Source organism: Nicotiana attenuata, unplaced genomic scaffold (genome assembly GCF_001879085.1).
Source record: "Nicotiana attenuata strain UT unplaced genomic scaffold, NIATTr2, whole genome shotgun sequence".
NCBI classification, from domain to species: domain Eukaryota; kingdom Viridiplantae; phylum Streptophyta; class Magnoliopsida; order Solanales; family Solanaceae; genus Nicotiana; species Nicotiana attenuata.
Window position 1 is genome coordinate 150,985 of NW_017672419.1, and position 8,388 is coordinate 159,372.

Here is an 8,388-nt window from a genome sequence, read left to right on the forward strand (position 1 = left end):
TCCAATGAAAGCAAAATTAAACAAATCGGGACTCACCCCGACGAACGCATAAACAATGCGGCAACGAGTAATGTTCTCCAATAAAAGTAATGCAACGGACAAATCTCACCATCCCTCCAAACCCGCACATCGCCAAGTGAAAGGAAAATTCGACTTCGTTCGAACTCACAACGGGTCACAATTCGACCTCGCTCAAATTTACACCCTTACGGCCATCGGCCATCGCCAAGTAAGGAAAATTCGACTTCGTTATGAATTCATAACAGGTCACAATTCAACCTCCCTCGAATTTACACCCTTACGGCCATCGGCCATCTCCAAGTGAGGAAAATTTGACTTCGTTCGAATTCATAACGGGTCACAATTCGACCTCGCTCGAATTTACACCCTTAAGGCCATCGCCGAGTGAGAGGAAAATTCGACTTCGTTCGAATTCATACCGGGTCACAATTCGACCTCGCACGAATTTACACCCTTACGGCCATCGGCCATTGCCAAGTGAGAGGAAAATTCGACTTCGTTCGATTTCATAACGGGTCACAATTCGACCTCGCTCGAATTTACACCCTTACGGTCATCAACAGTCACCAAGTGAAAGGAAAATTCGACTTCGTTCGAATTCATAACGGGTCACAATTCGACTTCGCTCGAATTTACACCGTTACGGCCATCGGCCGCCACCAAGTGAAAAGAAAGTTCGACCTCTCTCGAACTCACAATGGGTTATAATTTTGACCTTGCTCGAATTTACACCCTTACGGCCATCGGCCAATGCCAAGTGAAAGGAAAATTAAACTTCGTTCGAATTCATAACGGGTCACACTTCGACCTCGCTCAAATTTATACCCTTACGGTCATCGGCCGTCACCAAGTGAAAGCAAAGTTTGACCTCTGTCAAACTCACAACGGGTTACAATTTCGACCTCGCTCGAATTTACACCCTTACGGCCATCGGCCATCGTCCATCGCCAAGTGAAAGTGAAACTCGATCTCGTTCGAATTCATAACGGGTTACAATTCGACCTCAGGTCATAGTTCGACTTCTCTCAAATTGATGCCCCTACGGCCCCTGGCCATCACTAAGCGGAAGTGATATACAAGTTTACAAGTCAAAACTGACTTCGCCCAAGTTGGCAAGTCTGACTTCGACCACGCTCGAATCAAGCGAAATAAAACCGCATTCGAATTCCCAATTAAAAATCAGGGACTCATCACGGGGAAATCCGAAGATCTTTTTCAAAAAAAAAAAGAAGAGAAAGAAAGTCAAAAGATATGTAACCAAAGGCAAAATGACTATTTTATTCAGAAGATGCACATGCGCAATAGCTGCGCCTTACAAAGAGCCAAAAGCGAGCCCCAAGAAAAAGATGAAAACAAACCACAAAAGAACAAAAAAAAAAACTAAGTACAAGAACTGCAAAAATTTCCTCACTCGGCATCGTCTCCACCGCCGTTCTCCCCAGCATCGTCGTCATCAGAAGGAAGCTCTTCAATCTCAGCACCCTCATCGGCCTCCGGTGTTGCAGGGACATAACCGCAGGCAAGACGAGCCTCGCATGCCTTCGCCCGAGCATCTTCAAAAGCGGCCTCAGGAATGCTCCCCGCCTCCCACAAACCCTTGTATATATCTCGTTGGGCCTCAGCATGGACCCATAGCTCATACAGACGGCGGGGAACAGTAGCAAAGGCAGATTCCTGAGGGGGAGCCTGAGCCAACAGCTGCGACTTCTCGGCCTCAAGAGCCGCAACTTGGTCTCCCATGCTCGAAGCATCCCGATCAAGTTCACCAATCCGCTCCTCGAGCCGTGCCTCCCTTAGTATGGTCGTCGCCCTCTCGGATTCCTGCTCATGCCTGAGGACGCGGATAGTATCTTCTAGCGCCGTCGCCCTTGCCAAAGCCGATACTTGAGCCCCCTCGGCACTCTCCAACTCGGCAACCTTCTTTTCTAGCTCGACCTCCTTCTCCGTCCATTCTGCACTCAGATCGGCAACTCTAGGTAGCATTTTGCTCAAGCTCAGCTCGTAAAGACAGCACCTTTGCCTGAAGGTCCTCGCACTCCGCTGCGACCCCTTTGTCCACCTCGAGCTCCTCATCTTTGGCATTAAGCAGCTCCTCGAGCTCGCTGCATCTGCGGATAGACTTCATCAGTTCCTCATCTTTTTTCTCCAACTCCTCCCTGACGGATTGGGTACTAGTGCCCGCCCTAAGCTGCTCGTGCATCTCACGGCACCTGTTGCGATACAACCGATACTTCTCGGCCATTTTTAGAAAATTCTCGACCCGCGTCTTAGCCCTACGAGCACTCTCGATCTCCAGTATGTAAGTCTAAAAAAAGAGAGGAGAGAAAGAGTCAGTAAAGGCAAAGGGCACAAAACAAAGAAAACAACAAAAGAGAACTCACCCTTAGGGCCATCGCGGCCATATCGCGTGACAAACCAGAATCATTGACCTCCCGAAGAGACCTACTTTCAGTGGCGGAGCACAGAAGGTCGAACTGTGGCACCAAATCCACCGTGTCTTACAACAGGTTAAAATCCGAAGGGATTTCGAGTATGCGGGAAGGGCCTTCCGCCCTTACATCAATCCTGGTAAAGCACTCCTCGAACATCCTCTTGTCCTCAGGGTCAATGTCGGAGTCGGATTCATAAGCCTCTACTATGACGCCCTTCAATCTCTCACTGGCCGAAGATGGGGTACGACCCGGCCGAGACGTCGATGGGCCACTCGAAACAATACAGGCAGCCTCGGAACTCCGTCCTTCTGCCATAATAGCCTATTGAACGCTCGCAACAGGTATCACCTCCACACCCAGGCTGGCACCATCACTGGTTTTGGGTATCGTCGAAACAAGGTCGCCCCTCAAGGGCGTTTCAGCTAAAGAAGCCCCTTCCAACACTACCCTTTGCCTCTTCGATGGGGCCTCTCTGTTACCGATGCGAGAAGGTTCGCCCGTTCAATGGACTGCGGGGACCGGAGTCTCCGACCGAGGATCAACCTCCAAACGTATGGTTTCGGCCGCGGACGCGGTCCGCTGAGCAACCAAACTCTGTACGCCCTCGTCCGCAGTAACTATTGGTACAGGCCGGGTGGGGGGAGCCGATTGACGGAATGCAAGCGTAGGAGCCCTCACTCTTCTCACTCCTCTCCGACCTGCCAATGAAAAGGGATTTGATCAAACAACGATAAGGTTAAAGAAACTGCGGAGCAGAGAACAAAGCAAGACCACAACGAGCCAACTTACCAACAAGAGGCTTACGCCCAAACTTCTCATGGAAAGGTGCCCATTCGCGAATCCCCATCGTATGGGGAAGTGTCGCGATCACCCACTCGCGGATATCAGCAACTAGCGGAGGAGGTACTCTCTCGGCTACAAAAACAAAAACAAACCCTCAATGAGGTCATTAAAGGGAGACGACCGACGACCATCTTAAGAACAAGTGCATAAAGTAAATAGAGAGGAAGACCTACCGGCGAAATTCCACGTCTCAAGAAACCCTATCGGGATCGACACGACGTGCTCTTTTCATAAGTAAAAGAAGCTATCCTAAAAGCGGCGATTAGCCTTGTCATCCATCTTCACCACCAGACTCTTGGCTCCTCGGTGGCGCATGTGAATCATCGTGCCCCTAAGAAAATGGGGGGCGAAGAGGTGAAGCATGTGTCGCAGAGAAATCCCTCGATCGGCCAGCTCTGCGTATTTGATGAGCATAAGGAAAAGCTTGTACGCGTATGCAAAGAGTTCAGCTGGACACACCTCATAGAAGCGGCAGAAATCCACCACCAAGGAAGGTAGGGGAAGCGTGTAGCGGATGACGAAGGGATACACATAAAAGCGCAGTAGCCCGAACGGTGTATATGCACCGTGAGCGCCGCCGCATCCATCGTAGAAAAGACAGGCTCCGGCTCATCTCCGGTAGGGCTATTAAATTCAGTCCTCACCTTCCCTGGGCGAGGAAACACCTCATCTACCGTCGGAAAACCCTCGTCTTCTGCCATTTCCACTCCCTCTTCGAGCAGGGATGTCATTTTCTAGCACCGGAGCACCAACAGCTCCATCAGAGTGGGAAAAAGCGCTAGCAATCTTTTCTTTGACCAAAAGAAACGAGGATGATAAGGTAAAAAAGAAAATGGCCACAGCGAATCCTAACAGAAGCAGAAATATGAGAAGCTATAGGGGAAGAAAAAGAGTTGCGAAGTTCTCTCTTGAGAAATTAAGAAGCGCAACATTCAAATGAGAGGCTCTCCCCTATTTATAGGGATATAAATGCCCTGAGCGGTAAAACCAAGCGCCGCCAGTTGGAAAACAAAAAGGGCACGGGAAACGATGCAATAATTGATGTTCTAAACGTCAATACCACACAAGAGGGGGGTGATTTGTGTGGTACCCAATTTTCGCTCTTGAAGAACCTGGTTCTTCTAGGTATACTAACTACTGCTGTTTGCGGAATAATAAATACAAAAAATAAAGAACACAGAGATTTTTACGTGGAAAACACCTGGCTCAAAAGGTGAAAAAACCACGACCTACTACTCAGTAGGATTTTCCCAAACTTCCACTAAAATCACTGAGCCAAAACAGCATTTAAAAAACTCTTTGTAAACCTAAGGATTAACTCTAATTCCGTTGTGGCAACCAGCCTCTAACTGCTGCGACAACTTCAAGTTAACTCTAACTTGAATATTCAATATACCTATTACAATTGCTTCTAGATAAAGATGAAAGGTACAATATGAAACACCTACTGCAATTGAACTAGAAATAAAGAAAGACACATAAAACTCTTTATGGAGCTGGTTCTTCAATCTGGTTCATGTAGCTTCTGGTTTGCACACTTGAATCACACACGAACTGCTTGCAAAAAGCCTTGCTATTTTGCTCCCAATTCACGTTTAACTTCTGCGTTTTGTGCAACACTTTAATGTGAGAACATCCTGCAATTTATAGAGTTAGTAGATGAAGAAATAACTAGAGTTCTGATGCAACTCTTCCTTGGTGGAAGAGTTCTAGTTGATTTCAACTTCTAACTCCTTCCCTATCTTGGATAGTGTTCTCTTTGATTAAGGACTCCTTCTCCTTATCAATTATGCAACCTTTTCGATCAGGAGATATTAAATAAACCAAGTTAAGCTTATCTCCTTCAAGTGGATCCCACATGCTTGAATCTGCCCGTTTTTGTGAACCTGAGGGATGGACCACTGGATGGACCTGGTTCATGTCTGAGTTCCTTTGTCAGTCTTCAAAAGTAACCTTTACTTGGGCCAACAGATTCCCCCTTTTTGATGATGACAAACACTGTGCTTTTCATACACTTAGGCCCTGCCAGAACTCAACTCGAACATCAACACAATGTTAGAAACATTTTTCCTTTATATCACTTATAATCAAGGACCAGGTACAATAGGTTATAGACATCACTGTTCAAAGTGTAAACATCACTTGTTTAAAGCACAACCTTTTTCCCCCTTTTGGGATCATCGAAAAGTTGCATAAAAAATGTGAGATAACCAGATTTTAAAACTTACTCATGGCCACTGGGGCTACTTCAAATGCAAACATCGATTAATCATCATAGATCAAACTAAGAATTTCAACCATCAAAGAAATATAAACAAACAGTTAGAGCAAAAACAATGAATTTCATTGATGATTGATAAGATTCTACCATAAAGCATAAGAAGAAATAAAAATACTGAAAACATGAGCAAAAGAAACAAAACGTCCCGAACTGGGTCACTGGTTGATCTGCACTAGGCTGGGATTTAAGGCTTGGAAGATGTAGGGGCTGGGTTATTTGCTTGGAGAAATTTCAGCATGTCTTGAAGAATTCCATCATTCTTCTCCTTTTCCCTTGCAAGTTTAGTTCTGAGAACATCTCTCTCAGATTCTACCTCAAACAATCGTGTCTTCAGCCTTGCTATCTCAATATCCTTTGTCTCACTCTCCTGTACCAAGACTCTGACTTTGCTATTGATAGGTGTCTTTTTAGATGAACCAGGTTCATTAAGAATGACATTGACTTCATAACCGCAAGCAAGCAGAGTATTAACCCCACTTCTTCATAGGTACCTTGAAATATGCAAGCACAGTTGTGAGAATGAAACCATAGGGAATGGCATGAGTTTTGGTACCATTGATAACCCTATCAGTAGGTCCAAGCGGGTTTCCTGTTCAGATGGAACAGGTTCATCTATATTTCTCAAGTTGAAACAACCCCTCAGCAGCTTCGCCAGACCCACTTCCCCCTGTTTTGCTCACACTCTCTTCTATTTCAGTAAATTTCTCTCCCCAAACAACCATTGCACCAGTTTCTTTTGTTAGACCAATATGAGTGGGTGAAGAATCAACCACTCTTGTACTCTTTCCCCTCACAGTACTCCTAGCACCCTTGCTCTCTTTTTTCTTTTCCCTTTTTATTTTTACCATCAACTTCTCCAGATTCTGTAGTCTCAACACCTTCTATAGATCCTACCAGTACAAATCTATTCTCCAAATTTGCAGAAACTTCAGAAATTGTCTCAAGAGTAATTTTAGAATCAGAAGATACCTGTTCAGTTTCAGAAGACCTACTTTCTTCCCCCTTAGTAGCACACTTAAATGAATCTTCAAATTTCTGGAATTCTTCTTCCCAACCTGCTTTCAATTGCTTGTTTATTTTCTTGATATGCTCTCCTTCAGCGACAATCTTACAAGTCCTCATCTTTACTCTACTTTTCTTAGAGATTAGTGTGATTGAAGGAGTGGTAGAAGGTGTACAAGTGGTTTCCTGTGGTGGTGATGAAGGATTTTCTGAGGTGTTTGACATATCTGGGCTAAGGTATAGAAGAGAAGAGAATTAGATTGTGTTTGGAAGATGAAAGAAGAATGAGAGTTTTTAACCGCTTGAGAGAGATGAAGTAAGGAATACACTAAAGCTGATCAATATACAGGGGAATAATTGATGGGGTAACTACAACTTTTCAGACTCTTCGAAGTTTAATTAAACTGAAATTCAGTTTTGAAGAGATGTTGGAGTGTATCCCTAGAATATAGATACTTCCATTCGGTTGGAACTCTTTTGAATAGGATTGGTTCACTTGTAACGGATAAGTCCAAAAGGAGTTTGGTATTTGATAGGACTCTGCTCATGATCCAAATATAATTATTTCAAATTATGCAGAGTGTAGAAAACGTACCGTGTTATCTTGATGAACCAGGTTCTTCACTGAAAATTTTCTTGTGTAAGTCTAAATTTGCCAAAATAGAGAAAATATCATTAGAGATTAATGAGTCATTTTAGCACATGGCACAAGATTATACTATGGAAAGTATGAGACTGAGCAAGATTTAATCTAATTATACAATTTACTGACTTTCTAACCAAAATTTATTTTTCAATTTTTTTCATTTTTTTCGTTTAACCTTGAACTGGTCCTTTTAGGTGATCTTAATCATCCCTAATTCAAACATGTTCCTCTCAAAGTAATCTCTACTTAAGGCTTTTGTGAAGATGTCAGCAATTTGCTTGTTAGTAGCACAGAACTCCACAGTGATCAAGCTTTTCTCATAGTTGTCCCTCAAAAATGGTGTCTAACATCTATGTGCTTAGTTCTCTTATGATGAATCGGGTTCTTTGTCATACTAATAGGACTAGTGTTAACACAAAAAATAGGGATGCAACCAACATGAATTCCAAAGTTCAATAATGGTTGTTTGATCCACAACAATTGAGCACAACATGAAGCAGCAGCAACATACTCAGCTTCAGCAGTAGATAAGGCCATTGAATTTTGCTTTTTGGTAGCCCATGACACAAGACATGAACCAAGGAAGTGTGCCATACCTGAGGTGCTCTTCCAATCCACTAGGAAACCTGCATAATCAGTGTCAGCATATCCCACTAGAGTAAAATTACTACCTTTTGGATACCAAAGGCAAAGGTCAGTGGTGCCTTTCAAGTATCTCAATATTCTCTTTACATTAGTCAAGTGGGACTCCTTTGAATTTGCCTGAAATCGAGCACAAAGACCTACACTGCACACAATGTCAGGTCTGCTAGTAGTGAGATATAAAAGAGAACCAATCATTCCCCTATACAACTTCTGATCAACAGATGAACCAGGTTCATCTATATCCAATTTCGTGGATGTTGCAATAGGAGTGTCAATTTCTTTGGATGTTCCTTCCTGGTTTTGTAACTGAGGAATAGGTTCATGGATAGGTTCCCTCGAGGTTTGAGGGTCAGTTCCTCTCTAGTTAGTTCCCCCTGTCATGTTGCCATGGGTGGAGGGACCTGTTCCATCACCTGTTCCTTCCTGTGATGCATCTTCAGACTGGACTGTGGTTCCACCATTTAAATTTCTTATCAGCCCAATCTCTTCATTATCTTGCTCCTGCCTCTCAGAAAGAA